Source organism: Marmota marmota, unplaced genomic scaffold, assembly GCF_001458135.2.
Source record: "Marmota marmota marmota unplaced genomic scaffold, marMar, whole genome shotgun sequence".
Lineage (NCBI taxonomy): Eukaryota > Metazoa > Chordata > Mammalia > Rodentia > Sciuridae > Marmota > Marmota marmota.
The window spans coordinates 3,834,441-3,853,488 of record NW_025999932.1 but is presented as its reverse complement, the minus strand read 5'-3'; positions in this window follow the sequence as shown (position 1 = coordinate 3,853,488).

Here is a 19,048-nt window from a genome sequence, read left to right as displayed (position 1 = left end):
AAAAAAAAACTAGAAGATAGAAATAAGACAGAAAATGGTTGAAAATGTCAAGTAAGGTATTTCAGATAGAAAATGCAGAAAGTTAAGACAATTATTAGATACAGACATTCAAGATAGAAAAAGGTACAAGAGAGAAGTTTACAGTCAAATATTGGATAAAATAAAAGAACAAGGAGATTATTAGTAATTTTTTCAAAAAGCCCATCAACTTTAATTTCTGGTGGTGCAGAAATTAGAAGTCTCAGATGAGGGTGTTAAAATTTATAGACAAGAGCCAATTTAAAAAACATTAAACTAGAAGGAAATTGGTTTAAAACTACATCAAAAAATTAAAAGGACTAAAGTAATTCTAAAAACTAAGGCAAAATGCTTTTGAAAGACTTAAATTTAAAAGGATCTTTAAGGGGTACATATCCCCCAAAGATAAACTTAAAATAACGCTTTTTACCCTAAACTTTTTAAAATTTAGATTCATCAGGACTTAGTGCTGCGGAAAGACATATGTATCCAAAAAATGTACATAAGCCTAAAGTACTTTGGAAAGATATTCTAACAGGACAATGGAAAGGTCCTGACCCAGTGATTGTCTGGAGTCGGGGGTCTGTTTGTGTTTTTCCACAGGGAGAACAGCAGCCCATTTGGATTCCAGAGAGATTAACTAAAACAGTTTCTACAGATCGAAAAGAAGATGATTTGACTCAAATCCATAACAGCTGATATCCAGAACTCCAGCTTGGCCATTCTTACATCTGCGACAGTGTTAAACCAGGAACACCCTAATCCGCCCTGGTCCTTGAGCAAGGTCAACTACATTCAATGTCACTGCAAAATGTCAGCAACATGGGGTACGCTGGCAAGGAAATTGTCATACCTACTTGGCTAATGGTAAATCTGAGGAGATAGAAGGTTTATTAGTGATGGTATGGAGCTGAGGGGAGACGGAAAGGGGGAGTGCCTGCTAATGGGTAGGGAGGTGGGAACGCTGTGGGACTAGGTTCTGGCGAGGACTGAATCTCCTGGATTACGTACTTCCGAAGGGTGAGCTTTCTGGCGTGTGAATTGTGTCTCCACAAATGATGACGCAGTGTGATTCACACTGTGCTTCAGCAAGCCTCCGTGCGGAAGCCACAGGGCTCTTCCTCCTGATGATGCCCACTGTTTTGGGAACAGGAACACTGAGAAGTGCTGTTCCTTGACAAACACACTTGTGTACATTCACTGTGCACATGCACGTGCAGGATGAGGACAGCTAGCTGTCAGTGTGTGCCTGACCTCCCACAGCCATCATTTTGTGATGAGAACACTCAAATCCACTCCCTGTCCGATGTTCAAGAACATGACATGTCATCGTTAACTGCAGTCACCATGTGACACGCAGCGGATCTCTTGGACTCATTCTTCCAATCTAACCAGAAAGAGAAGGAGATCCTGCCATGGCTGAGCCTGGAGGGCATTCTGCTGAGTACAACCAGCAGCATGGAGAGAGGAATGTGGCGTGATCTCTCCTGGGGAGCCAGGGAGCACAGCAGTAGCTCCCAGGGCCTGGGGCAGCAGCAGTGAGTTGGATAGAGGCTGATACGTGAATTTTTCAAGTTGACATCATCTCTTGAATTCAGATATGGGAGTTCTTTACTGATTAAAGCCTTGACATGTAGCTTCTCTTCTCTTAAGGACATTTGTCCCTGAATGCATTTCGGATTTCACCAGCCAATCGCATGTTCCTCCAGCCTCTGCCTCCCTGCAGTTCCGTGTTCCCAGCAGAGCTGATCTCTGAATCTTCTGCTGCAAGGGGAACCTGCTTCCCATCTCCCGGGCACAGGTGGGCAAACGCTGCATGGTGGCCTGAGTTCTGCTGGCACTCTCTGTCTGAGATTAATCAATGTCTTGGCTTTGTTAGGACAAACTGACTCATGATTAGCCTCCATAGGTAGGAAAGCAGCGGGAATTGACCACGGTCTCAGTTATGCTGTTTGCCTTTAGTTCAGAAAGAACCATAAACAGAACAAAAGAGTAAAACCATATACAAATGAGAAGAGTATTTAAATATTAACTAAGAGCATACGTTGGAATTAACACCCAAGTAAGGTCTAACAAATTCAGGATTAAAGAAGGAAGTTGTATATTTTTGTATTTTACTAATTTAAGAAGCTTTGCTAGTGCCGTTTCTTTCTTAAGAATTCAGCTAAAATTAGTTTCTTCTTCTTGCAGAACTTGAATATATTATAAAATAAAATAATAATTGGCTTTCACACAATAACTCAAACTTACATTTCATTTTCTGTTCTTTAAAAATGTTTACCCAGGAAGTAAAATATATGCTAAGTTCTGGATCCAAGTTTACAAAAAACTAATTGTTACAGACAGTATAGATGATGAAAAATCCTCATTTTTTTCCTGTAGTTTATAAAGTGTGCTGAACTAAAATATAATTCACAGTAGACAGCAGGTACATTAAATCATCAAAAGCCTTAACAGTTTATATAGAAAAAGGAGCTGATTTTGTTTAAGTAGCTTGTCTTGGTATGCAAATGTTTATATATACTTTAAAGTGAACAGGAAACTAGAAATATTGTAGCTAGAACCAAGAACACATTAAGGTTTAAAGTATCTAAAATTTTTAAAAATATATACATATTACTATGCTGAGAGCCATAGCCAAGTAGGAATGACGCATGGCAATTTCCTTGTCAGCCTACCCCATGTTGCTTAGAGGGAGGACTCTCCATTGTGGAAATGGGCTTGCCTTGGACCCAGGTCATTTGCAGTGACATTGCATGAATGTTTGAGAAAGGTGACCCTGCTCAAGGACGAGGGTGGATCCGGGTTTAGGGTGGATCCGGGTTTAGGGAGGATCCTGCTGGATTAGGGTGGGTCCAGGTTTAGGGTGTATCCTGCTGGGAATAGGGCTTATCCTGCTGCCTCAGGCGCCTGCTCCTTGAGTTCCCGTTGAGTTCTCGCGGGATTCATAGAGTATTTGGTATGCAGAGCCCGGTGGAGGGTGTGGATTTTCCCAGAACATGCGTGTAGAGTGCCGGTGACAGTTCAAGAATAAAGAGTTGCTGTTTGAATCTACAAGGTGTGTAGTGGCTCAGTTATTTTGTGCCCAGCCAGACTGCCTGGCTTATTTAAGTTCCTAAATATGGCACTTTTGAAAATGTCATGCAATGCATTCTAAACAATTTATCATCATAGTAATATATGTGCTTCAGCAAGCCTCTGGGCGGAAGCCACAGGGCTCTTCCTTCTGATGATACCACTGCAAGCTCCCTAAATCTTTTATGTTGCCTTGTTGGCCCTTGAAGGGGGCAGGTGGACATGAGCCAGTGAACATGTCCAACCTGCTGGACTTGCCTGCTGCTAACCAGGTGTAACCTGGATGCCCAGCACACCTTTTAATAATCTGAATCCAAACATAGTTTCTATAGATAAATTCTTGCTAAAAATACTTCAAAGAAAATGTCCAAATGATAATTCAGTAGAAGCTTACAATTTGAACAATGCTAAAATTATGTGAGTTTGTGTAATTAATTTAGGCTTAAAAGACTTTTCACTGCCTGAAATAGTGACTTTTTTACCTGTCTATGTGCATCAAAAACTGAAGATTTTATTTATACTAGAATTATCTGCTCACATTATGCAGGTGTTAAATTATGTAAAAAGACTGCCCAGGGTAGCTTTTTTGGTTTATACATTTGTTTGCATAATATTTATTTTCTACTGCTAGACTGAAGAACTAAGCGGGAGGCTGAGCACAGGTGGGGCTCCTGCTTCATGGTGGGGGGTCTCTGCATAAGCAATAGTAGAGCATCACTCTGGGTCAGCACACAGACACCAGCAAGCCATGGGCTCAGACCCTCCTCCAAAAGCATGCTAGGTTTCTGAGGAATGGTGTGTCTTTCTTACTCACCACTATATCCTTAATGCCCTGAAAAGAATTTGGAACATATTAGATGCTCAGTAAGTGTTTGTGGAATTAACATCTATTTTGGGGAAAGTTGAATTAGAAAAACAATTTATCTTTAGCTTTCTATTATTTAAGTAAATTATGGAATACTTCAAAGAATGAGAATTGCTTTGAAATTTCCTTTGTAAGAAGTGTTGTCCAAACTCTGCTACTCTCTGTGAGCTCTTTCTTACTTGTGTGATCTGATGATTCTTTAGGTGGTTTCAAGATCACTAAGGCTCATGTGAAAAATTGTTCATGGTGGCCCACATTTTTCTTCAGTTTGAGAATACTGTTACTGAAAATGGGGTTGTTTTTAGATGATTTCATCCTAATCTGTTTTGGAAAACAACTATTTTTAGCACTCCAATAACTGGTTTTGTGTGCATGGAAAATCAGCAGGGAATCAAAATTCCATTTTCACCATTGTACTTTTGTACCTTTTAGAGATATTGAGTATGATTTGTTTTAATTGTTTTAAAAATAAATGGATGGTTCGTCCTTCTGAAGATCATCCTGCAGGAACATAAAGATGTGTGTGGCCTCCTAACATCTACTTCCAGTTGCAACCAGATGGCCATCTTATTTTGAGGTACATAATGGATCATTGGTTCTAATTAGGCTGGCTTTTAATATCTGCTAATCCAGCTTTAGGGTACTCTTTTATGTGCATCCTGTTGGTGGTGACAAATTTGCATGCAGATCTTAGTTAGCTACAAGTGATTCTGGGAAATGTGATTTCCACCTTCTCTTCTTTATACATAGGAGATGATGGGGATGGACTTCCAGAGAGCCAATTGATCCAGTCATCAAACATATTTGTCACTTGTTTGTTAGAGAGGCTGCCTCCGACCCCAGTCACCTCTGTGCTCAAGCGAGATGAAAAGGTGAGTCCTGTCTGTCCTGAGTCTCCCCTGACACCTCAGCCCTCTTCTCACAGTGCCCCCCCCCCAGCTGCGCAGTCTGTAGATGGAAGGGAAGGGGAGCGTTTCTACTGTCTCCTCTTTCATGGACTCAACAGAACCACCTCAAGCAATGGCTTAGTTCAAGATTAGGAACATAAAGAAATCCTTTAGAAAACAAATTATAACTACATAATCAGTGGTATTATTGGCATAGAGAAGACGAAGAGAAAAAATTGGGGAGAACAATTTGTAATGCTTTATGTTCCTCATTTGAATTAAAGGAAAAGAGAGGAACATATCCCTGAGCCCCCCTCTCATTCACCAGCATCCAGTACTTGCCTACAAACTGCATTGTCAAACCTCAAAGAATCTTTATGATGAGATAAACCTAGACCACAGCTCTTCTAAACACCCAGAGACCACACACACACACACACACACACACACCAAAGTAACATCACAGAGATGACAGTCAAAAACAGAAGCATTACTAAAAAGGAAGTGGAAACGGAAAGGAAATGAAGGAAGAGACTGACTGCAACTTTCCTGAGGTATCAGCAAATGCACACGGCATGCAACCTGCCATCTCAAGTGGAAATGGAGCTGGAGTCCAGGAACACAGAGCAACGAAGTCTAGCACATGCTTATAAAGAAATCTGGGAAAAATGGAAAAGAAAAATAATTAACAAATGCCTACAAAAAGAATCTAGGAATCATAAAATTATGTCACACTAGGCTGAACTCAAGCCAAAAATGCTGAAAGACAAAAGCATACTTTGTAATAATTAACAGTCAATATAAGACACTGGATTAGAGCTGTCCCAAACCAGGGCCACCAATACTGTGCCCATCCTAACACCACATTCCTAGTGTACGTTTCCTTCAAGGGTAGCACCATGGGCTCTGGCCTTGGTGAGATTTTATTTTGGTGACTGTGCAGAGTGAGGGGTGGAAGACAGGAGAAGGGCTGTGGCCGTCCTCACTGGAATCTGATGGGAGTCCCCGAGTCAACGTGGCCCAAAGGGTTCACAATGTCTGTAAAGGAAGGCAGGAAACTAATCTGTCCCCATGGATTGGTGGGGGCCGATAGGACACTTGCCTGACAGGAGTTCAACATTCAGTGACCACAGAATCCTCCACACTGGGACAATTCCATGGGAAAGATACACTAACTCTGGAACTGCCAAAGGCTGGGGGACACACGGTGGCTATGGGTGGAGAGGGGCAGACATCTCCGGATGATCCACAACCACAACCCAGGGGGTAAACAGTTGGCAACAGGAATCCACCCTTCCCACAGGTCTGAAAACTGGCAACAATTCCCCTTCAGGAACTTCAAGGAGACGGTGACCCATGACCTGGAGGGACGATGGCAGTCCCCTGTGGAGGAGACACCTTTAAGACAGAGCTGGAGGGCTGCGGCAGGGAAGGTGGAACGTGAGTTGAGGGAGAGCCAGAAAGCACAAGGAGTAGGTCATTTTAGGATGAAAACAACAGAGAGACCCAAGAGAGGAATGGGACTCTGACTCAGCAATTCCAATGATCCCACAGACTGCAAGAGAGAGAGGCCGTCTTCACCAAGAGGCTACGCCACAATGGGAAAGTCTGCATCAGAAACCTTAGTGACATGATATCTGAAATATGCATATTTTTCTAGTACACGGATTTATTATAGGAATAAGATGATATAAAAAGAAAAGATACTTGTGTAGGCCTAACTAAGACCCCCATTTCCACCATTTCAGTGAGCATGCTGGTGTGGTTTTATTCCGAAAATATAGTTTGATTTTAAAGTTCTTTTAACACAGTTTCCGTGAGAGAACAACTAACTGAACAGATGTAAATAATAGAAAATATCAGAGGACACTAATAAAGTGCAATAATTAAAACCAGGAAGTATGGTTCCAATCCGTAGGGAAAGGACATCATGGACAGGTTGAGTGGGGGTGGGAAGGAAATGAACGCTTCAGTCCATTTCCTGAAAAGCTTCAGTTAATTACTGTAAGGGTAAAAGAAATTGAAGTTAAAGTGTAAAAGTTAAAGTGTAAAAGACCGGGCATTGTAAAGTTTCTAAGCTGTAAGGCCTGAGTTAAAAAGTAAAGGACCAGGTATTGTTAAGTTCCTATGCTACACGCAAAACCTGAAATTCCTGTAGCTGTTAGGACAATACTTGGAACTGCCCAGTAAATATTTCCCCTGACCATCTGGTTGTTTAATAACCTAGGACCCTGTGCGGCCTGGCACGTAGGCATCGCAGGACCTAAACCAATCAGTTTGAATGTGTACCCCGCTTTAGAACTGACCTATCACCCCTGCCCAACCTGTTCCCGCCAATGAATGTACTAATCATGTCTCAGCATTGTTGTTTGATTTTCCCGGGTGTATGATGATTTGTTAAAGGAGACTGTGATGTATGTAAAATCCCCGCCCTCCCCAAAAAGTGTACTTAAGCGCTGCTCAACTCCTGCTAGGGGCTCTGGGCTGCTCTTCCTTCTTGAGTGAGCACGGAGCCCCAGCGCGCTGGATTGGATCCTCAATAAAACCCTTTTGCTGTTGCATGAGCCGCGGTCTCTTGGTGGTCTCTTCCTCCGACGTTCGCCGGACCCTTACATTACCAATCCAGAAACTGTAGAACCAAGTTATAAACTTAAGAACTGGTCATTTGCATAGCAGCAATGAAGTAATTTAATCAAAAAATGAGCCAAAATACATAAAATAAAAATAACTGTAAAGAAATCAAAATAGTTATATGTGATTACATTGCCAAAATTCTAAAGTAATAATCTGAATATTTTATGAAATGATTATCTAGGAAAACATGTCCAAATTTGAACTGAGATGACATTTAAAATTGAAAAAAAGGACTTATCAAAAGTTTTAGAATGTAGAGAAATAGCTTATCCTTACAAATAAATTAATACATAATATAATAATGTATAAAGGGGAAAACACCAACATCTTGATGGATGTTGAAAATCTAATTGACAAATGTAGAAGTTACAGGGCCGCAGCTGAGTTAATCTAGGAAGTGTGAAATCACCCCAAGCCTTAATGGGTTTAATGTCTGATTTTAGGAACAACAAAATATGACTAAGGGTTTTCTTAAACCAATGTTCAAACTGAATAGGCTCAAAGCATTAGTGACTTCAGATTATTTATTTATTTACTATTATCCTTTTTTATTGTTTTTATTTTAATTCCTAATAGTTATTTCTAAATTTCCAATTTTTTCTTGCTCAGTAATGCTTCAATGAACACTCTTGTCAGAAAAATACCGAGAGGTGCCAATTTTCATATTTAAGGAAAGTAGCATTGTATTTATTTTGATAACAGCGATATACATTGAGAGACATGTGCATGTGTGTGCATGTGTGTGTACTTGTGCAGAGTGAAAGGATCAGCCACAGCAATTTCCAGGTTGCACATGGTCCCAGGGTATAACATAGCCCTGAAGCCCAATGTTACCTATTTAGCTACCTTTTTGTCGCAGTCCGGCTGCAGCAAAATAACCGGGGGGTGACGAAGAACTTGTGTAGATTGATACAGCAGGAGTGGAAGCCGTTTATTGCAGGACAGGAGCAGTATTTATACATTCCACACAGCTTATCTAATTAGCATAAACTAGATACATCAGTCAACCAATAAGGAATCTCTACACTTAATGGCTCTCTTTTGTTACTTCTCAAACCACTCCCTCTGGCATTTTGCCAGGCATCATCCAGACTTGTTTACAAACTCTAACATTCCCCTGGCAAAATGCCAGGTGTTATTTTGACTTGTTTACAGACTCTAACATTCTAACACCTTTTGACTTGGGAAACATAGGCACTCCTTTCTCGTTGGTTAATGGCAGAAATGCAGTCAGGTTAGGAAGTGCCCAGCAGGGTCACATCACTGACTGGGAGGACTCCCATTGGCACTCGAGTCTTCTGATGAGGAAATGAAGGCTCATCAGCAGAGCTGGCCTCAGGTCAGGGACCACACCTTTGCCCAGGGCTCCCACATAGAGGAATAGTATCCTTGTCTCATGGTCTGCTGTCATTACTGTGAAGTTCTTCCTAAGGTTTGGTCAAGTAGGCCCTGATTTCATTTTGTTCTTGGCCCTGAAAATGAGGCAGGCGGGTCCTTCATATATAGCCGTGTAGTGTTAAAACAAGGACCTGCAGGGCTGATGTCATTTAGTGCAGGACTTCCCACCTACGGCCTGTGCACCTTGGGGAAGGATCTTCACCTCTCTGTACCTCTGTTTAGTCACCTCTGTGGGGGTGGTAACAAGTCCACTCCTAGGATTCCCAGAAACAGTGTACAGAGCACCCACCACAGAGGTGGCCCAGGATGGCCCCATGAGTGGCAGCTGTAGCAGTCATTGCTGCTGTCGCCAGCTCTGCTGAATTGTTAGGGGGATAGAACCAGTCCCTGCCATGAGCCCATCACCAACACTAACTCACCAAGTTGCATATGGAAAGTGACAAAATCGATACATCAAAGATCGAAGGCCACTTCTTACATCTTCAATGAAATGATTGATTTGGGACCCACTAGTTAAATGCCCCCTAGATCAACTGTAGATACCCACATTATATTTAAGGCTGGAGAGAACTTCAGGTTTGTCTTATCAGTGGATTACAAATAGGTGCTTCTTTTGCTCAAAAAAAACAAAAACAAAAAAAACAAATCCACAAATGATTGGTAATAAAGTCATTGATCCTGTATGGACTCCCTAAATACAGAAGCAGTTAGCTGGGGTGTCTGGAGGCATGGGGAGGTGACAGGATGTGGCAGGGGAACATGAGAGTATGGAGCATCATGGGTCAAAGGCGTGTGTTGGGGTGGACCCCAGGCTGCTCTCTGTTTCCTTCAGCAGGAGAATTTTTGTTCAATGAATCCATGGGCCCTTGTCCTATTAAAGATTCCCATGTGAATAACTGGGGTAGTCCTATGCCCTGTGGCTCTCAATTCCAAGGCAATAAGATGCACAGGAGTGACCACATTAAAACGGCGATGCTTTTTGCTCATGGCTGAGGGATACAGCACCTTTAGATTTTTTTTTTTTAAGAGAGGGAGAGAGAGAGAGAGAATTTCAGTATTTTTTTTTTTTCAGTTTTTGGTGGACACAACATCTTTGTTTGTATGTGGTGCTGAGGATCGAACAGGGGCTGCACGCATGCCAGGCGAGCGCGCTACGGCTTGAGCCACATCCCCAGCCCAGCACCTTTAGATTTTGCCTTCTATGAATTTATTAATTGCCAAGATACAGACTGGTAAATATTAATATGGTAATAAAATACACTGTAATCCCATGTGTAGGGAATTGTGAGTTCAAATACTACACAAGACTTTTAAAAATGTGTCAACCAATGTGAATCCTAATGACAGCCCATTTGCACACCCAAAATGATTTTTCCTTGGCAGAGAATAACAAAACAGACAACGAACCTACGGGAAAAGCTGCACAAAATGCAATTCGAGGAGGGTCATGAGTCCTCTGGGTGACAGGTGTTATTAAAATTTGAAAGGACATTATTGTTACAGTTGGGCAGGGAATTTTGAATGTTGGCATTGTGGACCATTAGTGCCATCTGTCTTGCTCTATGGTCCTACTGATATTAAAGGGAACGGGAACAAGCTGCTACATATTGGAAATAAGGCAGAATACGACAACCACTTAGTGAGACACCTACGTGTTCAGTGGTACCACTTCTGAATTTCAAACTCTGGTTCTGTCCGTCTGTCTTTGAATCAACTTGTTTTTCTCCCTTCCTGTTCACATCTTTCCAGTATCAAGTGCAGGCCTCCCTGGAAGCCACTTCTGTTCTGTGCCTGTGTCATGTGCATGGAATCACACGGTGATTCCCCTAACATCATGCTCTTGGTCAGACATCCCCTACGATGTAGCCTGGCTTTTTCCTATCACAGTGGGGCTGCAGTGCCCTGCACACTCTGGTTGGTTGAAAATATCTTCTCAGCAAATTCTTTTCTTCCCCCAATGAGTCGCTCTCCTGCATCCCTTCAAATTTTATCACATCCTGGTGTCATCGAGGTGCACTGAACGTCAGCCACACTGGATTTGTCTACTGCCGATTGCAAACTGTATCTTTTTGTAATCTAACAGTCGTTTCTAACACCATGGCTCTGGTTTCCACCACAGTCCCTGCTGGCGGACTGCGATCCAGGTTGCTGGTCTATAGATCCATTAACTCAAATTACCCAGGCTAAACATTACCTTGTTATTTCCCAGGTGCATTTTTAACTTCTATTGTTCTGCTTTAGATATTAGGTCTCTTTCCTTGGTGGTGCTTGTAACATGTTCCAAATTGGAATTGGTTCAGAAATAACAAAAGGAATTGCTGCATGTCCTCATTTTTTGAGCCAAAAATAAAGATGCAGAGTGAATTTGGTTTAGTGTTTACTCTTGAGGGCCTCAAGCAGTAAGTCACTCTGCAATCAGAACATCATAATTCTGCTAGGTTTATTAGTACTGGGCTCTTCAGCTCTAAGTAATTATGGGCTAATTTCATTTCTTCAGTCTTTCTTCCTACATATTATGTGCCACATCTTAGCGAGGTATTTTGAAATAATTTTGTTTTTAACCTTGAGTGATACTTGGTGCCACGTGTTTGTGAGATAGAGTAAGTTCTAAGTATTTGTAGATTCTTCTGTTAATTAACAAAGCACTTCTGAGAAAAAAACAGTCTATGCCCCAAAGCACTACCTTGATTAGTCTTTGTGCTCATTTTTAGTGTTTTGCTTAGAAAACAGGTGCTGAAAAGGTATGAAACCAAGTAAAATATCAAATGACACATCTGAGCATCTGTGGCATAATCCTCGTACGAGGTTTTGTGGTTGAAGGTACCTCGCCCAGTCTCCAGGCTGCGGAGCAGCTAAAGGAAGGTGTGTCCTGTGTGGGAGGGTGTGCAGATGGGGTTTACATGGAAGAACCGAAAGACACAGGAGTGATTGACTAGGAAATGAAGGCTGAAACGTGACAGCTGCCTTACCTGTGACAGTGGGTCGTGCTGCGGAAGAGGGATCATGCTTATAATGGACTATTTCAGGATGAGGAGAGGAAACAGCCGAGGTTGCAGAAGAGTCTGGGAGACGACTGTTAAAGATGACCCTCGGGTGGAGTCCCTGTCAGCCGTTGACTTGGGCCACCGTGACCCCAGAGGCTGTGCTGTGCCCCGTGCTCCTTTCACCCTGGGTTGGCAGGTGAGGGTCCGGGCCTGTGGCAGGACTCCTCTTTGCTTTAGCTGTGATGGGAAGTTCAGGGAATTAGGAGAAGACATGGGATGCCCCCACATGGGAGCATGACAAGACGTGGGTAACAGCAGAGGGAAGGGAATCAGGTCACCCACCCTCTGCCCTGGGGCCGTGGGCATCAGGCCAGGGCCAGAGACCCAGAGGCAGCCTCCAGACTCCTGTGCCAGCAGCAAGCCCCTCTCTTTCTGGCCCCTGCTTCCCCTGGGAACCAGCCCCAGCCTCTGGGGAGTTGGAGAGTGGACCTGAAGCTAGCTGCCCCTGCATTCCTGGGCCTTGGGCCAGGATGGACGGCACCTGCTCAAACATAAGCACTGTGCAGACGTGCGTTTACATTGGTGCATCTGCGACTCTGACGTATGGATTTCCATCTGATGTGCTACTCATCCAGTCATAATGAAGTCATCTGGTTATAAGAAAAATGTCTTAAAAACAATTTTGAAAAATGGTAGGCACTCTCACCTGCTCCCCAGCCAATGGAGATCCCTCCACAGATGTGTTGGTGGCCACACTTGGCAATATTTTCTCAGATAGTGACACAAAGGGACCCCGTAATTAGTCACCCCACTGGAATGGCCTGGACCTCAGCCTGTCACCTGAGGCATCCTTAGCCAGGTTTAGATGGGGACAGCCTCAGAGGGCTCAGCTGGTGTCCAAGCTGACTCAGTTACCCGGCTGGAGCCCTCTGCCTGTGCAGCCTGAAGTCCTCAGACAGTATGTAAATAAGTGTCACTGTGGGTCTATAAAACTGTAGCTATGGACCAAAATCTGAATTTCATAATTTTCATGTATCATGAAATTTTCTTCTTTTGATATTTTTCAAACCATTACTTTTTAACATCAGGACTATTCATAGTTTATGGTACAAAGTACGCATTGGGATTTGGCTTGTAGGCTACAGTTCGGTGGCCTCTGTTGTAGCATATTAAGAAATTAGTGCCATTTTGGAAAATAGATTTGGATAGGATATGCCGACTCTCACTAGTCAGGGCTAAGAAATGCTATCAGTGACTGTGCTCACCATGGTGCATTCTTCTGAAAGGTGATTTTTCAAAGCACGGTGCAGTCATTGAAGATGGCCACGGTTCCTGTCTCTGCTATTCAATGGTCAGGCCTGAGTGGGAGCTCTGTCCTTACGGGCAGCCTGCAGGGCTATCCCTTAGCTGCTGAGGCCCTGGAGGCTGCTTGTTGGGCAGGAGCACATGTATTCTGTTAAGGAAGAATGGAAATTTCAAATTATTAAGGTTCAGATTAATTAAGAGTTATTCTAACATACCTGTCAACAAAGAAGTCTTAGTGATAAATTTTGATCCCACCAAAAATCTGAGAATAGCTTATCAGTCTTGCTCAAATAGAACCTGTTAGCTGCTGAGGCATGCAATAATAACACAATTTGGTGTAGACACTGTTGATTTCCCTTACATTGGCATAACCCAGGAAGGACCACTGGGGCTCTCACTTATTCATAACTGTTTAGAATTAGGTAATGAAAAGTGACAAGGTTATCTAAATACAAATTCAATGTGGGCTTAATCTCATTCCATTTTAATAGAAATTTCAGCCAGAAGCTGATCTACTCTGAAAGACTCCTCTTACTATAGGGCTGTGGTTTCTCCTCCCGTCTCTGATTCAAATATCAGAGACAGAAATGAATAACTAAATAGATCTGTGATAACACAGTTTTATTTACAAATAAGAATGTGCTGGTTTAAAAAAAATGCAGAAACAGCAAAAACACAGAAGAGTTAGCATTTCCGAGCGATATAGAGAAACATGACACACTTGAAAGTCAGAGAGAGTGCGTTGCTTGAACACCGACAAATCCCTGCTATCCATCACAGTTTCAGAACGAGGATGAGGACTGAATCCATCCAAAGACAATTTATTCTGTGGCAATTTGAACCCAGGATGATATAATTCTCTCTCAAACTATTCCAGTCTTCTCTACCAATGGCAGAAGTTCAAGGTGAGCAATATCCCATTTCCAATCATGAAACAGCCTGGTAGACATAAATTCATATTAGTTTTGTCCCAAATGCTTATATTCTTAGCTTTGCTAAACTCTTATCGGTATGTGTTGGCACTATTATATTCTCTCTTCACTGCATCATGTTGTTAAATTTTATGCATCTGTCTTACTTTCAGTTAAAATAGAAACATATGAGTCTCACTGATAAATGTAGATGTTTCTTTGTTTTGAAATGTGACACAATGCAGGGGTCGGGAGGCCACAGCTGAAGGGGCAGGAAGGGAAATGGGATTCCAGGAACAAGCAGGCTCTCTGTCTTCCAAGGAGACGTGTGAGAAACGCTGAAGAGATACTCAGAGTCTGCAAGATTTAAATCCCATGTTCTGCTTTTTATTTTTGTAAGAAAAATATAGTTTCTCACCACTGACTGAGTCTAGTTCTAAGTTTAAATAACGGCACCAATCTAAGCTTATTTCAGTCTTGGGCCCCTACTAGATTCATTTTGAGCATCGGGTGGTAGGACAACCTACACGTGGACCAAACGTCCCATGTTTCTATGGCAGCAAAGTTGGGGGAAAAGTCTGTTTTATGTTTTTATACACATATTTTTTGTAACTTTTTCATTTATAAAATTAACAAAATGTGGGCCTCTGGCTTCTTGTGTAGAAGGCATCTAACACCCACAGGTGTAGGAACCCAGGGAGAGGCATTTCCTCCCAGGTCTACATCTGACCAGATCTGGGGCGTGCTCCTTGCTTAGTGGCAGGAGGTACTTGTTGAGAGCCACAGCTGAGTCGGAATGGCCCCTGGCATTTTGCCAGAAGTAATGGTTGAGAGGCGAGCCATTAAGATGATGCTGGATTTAAACAGGTTGTGGGGCTGAGGATGTGGCTCAAGCGGTAGCGCGCTCGCCTGGCATGCGTGCGGCCTGGGTTTGATCCTCAGCACCACATACAAACAAAGATGTTGTGTCCGCCGAGAACTAGAAAATAAATATTGGAGGATTCTCTCTCTCCCTCTCTCTCTCTCTCTCTCTCTCTCTCTCTCTCTCTCCCCCCAATCTCTCTTTAAAAAAAAAAAAAAGAAAGAAACAGGTTGCATATTGCATATTCAGTATGTATATAGACCCCTGCTGTCTGCCTCAGGCACCTGCTACTTTGGAGTTCTCGAGGGGATTCCTGGGGAGTTCGTGTTGGTTGGTGAAGTTCCGGTGGAGTGAGTTCTGGTTGGTGTGTGGTGTGCCTAGGAGGGCCGCGTGGGTGGCATTCACGGGAGTTCGGAAAATCAAGTTTGTTCCTGCTTGAGTGGCTCGTGATTTGTGCCCAGCCAGACTGCGGCAGGTACTGTCCGGATCCCTAGTTCACCAGGGCTGCCTGCCCAGTAGTAAGAACGTCCTTCCCCTCCTCTCCAACTCCACCAAGCCAGGGAGAACGGCAGAAGGCTAAGCAGGGCGTGCTCAGTGCTGCTGGGTGTTCAGTCTTCCCAGGGTCCATGGCTTTCCCTAGACAGGAGAGACAAGTGTCACACTCCTCAGGCTTCCTGTGACTTCTGTCTTGGCTTTGATGACATGTGTATCGCCTGGTGTCCCAGATTCTCCGTGGATGGTGTAACTTGCTCAAGTCCCTGAAGCCAGGAAAGCAGCAGGATGTCTACAACTTGCCTGTAGGTTTCAATTTTCAGAACTGTGTCATTTAGTCGGAGAAACTGAATGCCTTCTACTTGTCTTGCCTAACAGAAATGAGTTTTGTGGGATTAAAACGTGTGAAGTGGGGCTAGCATTGGCTAGAGCAGGATATCATATTTGAAAGGAAGATATAATACTACATTATATATAGAAATAAAAAACAAAAATCCAATTAACCACAATTAAAAATAAAGCCTGAGTTCAGCAAAAGGACTAGTCAAAAATTTATAAACACATAATAAATAATTTTAATATACCAACAATAAGCATATTCACTAAGAGGCTAAATTAAAATGGGGAAAATAGAAATTAGAAACCTTAGTAACATAAAAATATTTGAAATATGCATATTTTTCTAGTACAAAAATTTATTATAGGAATAAAATAATATAAAAAGAAAAGATACTTGTGTAGGCCTAACTAAAACCTAGATTTCCACCATTTTAATAAACATGCTGGTGTGGTTTTATTCTGAAAATATTGTTTGATTCTAAAGTTATTTTAATACAGTCCCCATGAGAGAACAACTAACGAACAGATGTAAATAACAGAAAATATCAGAGAACATTATTAAAGTGCAATAATTAAAACCAGGAAGTATTGTTCAAATCCATAGGGAAAGGACATCATGGACAGGCTGAGTCGGGGGCAGGGGAGCGGTCCTCATTCATTGCTGAAGGGACGCCATACCATCTGCTGTGCTTGCTTCTGATATTTGAGATAAAAGTTTTCCTTGACACACTGGCAAAACACACATGGGTCCAGGATTGTGACATAATTACATGTCAATATCATTATACATTTAAAGCTTTAAAATTATTTACTCTTTGAATAAGCCATTTATTTCACTTTTAGGAATTTACCCTGAGGAAATATGGATGTAAATAAATCACCAGTACTGATAGATCACAAAATCATTAAATTCAAATCATTTATTGCAGAGTTTCCAAGTGACAGAGAACTGACGGTTTTATATTCCTGTTTATTTCCTACTTTCTGCAAATCAAGGAACTTCAGATTTACTCTGTCCTCATTTTGTATATTTTGAGATACATGATTTCTAATTTTTCTCATGAAAAATGCTCATCTTATTTATTCAGGATGGTGCTGTTCGAGCCTGACATCCAATTTGGACCCCAAGTCCAAGAAGTTAAAAGTGACAATTGCTCCAGATTCTTCACTTTCACTTCATTTCACAGGATCTGGATTCTCCATCTGTCTCCTTGAACTAAACTTGCAGGAGCCTCCTGCCAGGATCACCTCGAACCCTTACCATCCAGCTTGATTGCTCCTGTCTGGAGTACTGAAAATAATAAATCTCACCTGCGCTATAAAAGGTTCTTGTTTGCTTAGGATTCCTAACATAATTTGCATGCAAAGTGGTCTTTAAACAATGCCTTATTATTCATTCTGTTAAAGTAAAAACATCAAGAATATTACCAGCGTTTTCCTCACTCACCTCTACTATCATCCATGCTACACCTGGTTCCTCCCGGACGCTTTCTCTCCTCACACCTATAGGAACCTAATCTTCCTATTTATTCTAGACCTGAAATTTTGCTTACAGAACTACAAAATTAACTAATTTTGGTTAATGAGCTTCAAGATAATTCAAATGTTCAATTTGAAACTCATTCCACAAAAAAGATATTTAAGAAACAAACAAACCCCCCAAGTGATTTTAACATTGTTATTTTCATAACTCAAAGAGAGAAGTGAGGACTGTCTCACCTTGCTAACATGAAGGACAGGTTTTAATGCAACATTGGCCAAAGCTGATACTTCCAGAAGCAAAAGCACGCCCTATTGCTGACTGTCTATCTCAGTCCCTTACTGGAGACAGGGCAGTCTATAAGGAATAGAATCTTATTTCTCCCAGTTCTGAGGCTGAAGCCCAAGGTCAAGGCCCTGGCTTCTGAAGAGAGCCTTCTTGCTCCTCTGATGGTGTAGATGAAAGGGCAGAGAGGGAGAAAGGGGTGGGACTGGTCCTGGCCTAGCAGCAGTCACCTCCTGTGAGGGAGGAGCGCCTGTGGCCCCGTGGGCACCATCACTATTGCAGTCCAGTCTCAGCCGAGTGTGGGAGGGCCAGGCGTTCAGACCGCACTGCCAGGCCGGTTCTGTTCGGCCAGTGTGCCTGCAGAGCTCTTCTGTTGCCCAGCCTCCTGCTGGGTGTGGGCTGCACAGGTGGACTTCTATCTGATATTAGAACGAGACAGAGGTAATGGGGTGAACCAGACACCAGAAGGTGCACAGCCATGTGGTCTCTCTCGAAGCCAGTGACTGTGTGTGTGGCTGCAGGCCTGGTAGCTCGCAGTGAGGCAGGCAAGGAACAGATCTGCAGCCAAAGCCAGTGGAGTCACGGCCTCTCCCTGCCTCATGAGGAGCTCAGAAGCAGAGCCTCCAGCCCAGCCAGCCTCAGACGACTGCCAGGTCAGCCACGGTGACCTCCTGAGAGGACCCCACCTTCAGAAACTGACTCAATCAACAAACATCTGTTGCTTTAAGCTACTGAGTTTCTGGGGAGAATTGTTACAGAACAGTTAAGTAACTAATACACTGCCTGATACGAAACTGGAGAGATGGGACCATGTCTAGATACAACTTTCAACCCTCACACTCCCTCTTTTAGGATCATCTGTATTTTAGGAAATAGTTAAAGAATATTCAAATTGATGAGGAAATAATATCCTTCGTTTAGATGTAACTTTCTTTACTACACCAAAACTCATCTACTGGACTTTTAACATCCTCTTTAATCTGGCTGGGCTTCCCTGCTTAACCCCATTTTGCACACTTTTAGCAGAATCTGTGGTATAGCCAGGCTTCATTCTACACCAGGAGGACAATGTGTGACAACAGGTCCTAACGTCTCCATTCCAACACCCTGACTCTCCTTCGAAGCCCACCTACCTCGGTGATGGCTCCTTCCCAGGTGGAGTCTCTGGAGTTTGACCTATTTCAAATCTGGCCACTTTCTGTGCCACTTATATTCCAAGCTAACCTTCTTTCCTCCTTAGAATGATGAATTCCTAAAACCCAAGACTTCAACAACCGCTGGCTCCTCAGGGAATGCATTTGATTCACATAATTAAACTCTGGTAGGTTGATAGATAGGTCATAACAACACCATAAGCATATACTGTAGATGCTTTATAGTTTACCAGCAACTTTTGCAAACATTACCTAATTTAACCCTCATGCCTCGGTCAGCTAAGCCATCCTTAGGGGCTGGATTGGGTTCCCCCAGCACTCATTTGCTGAAGTCCTGACCCACAGTACCTCTGGCCATG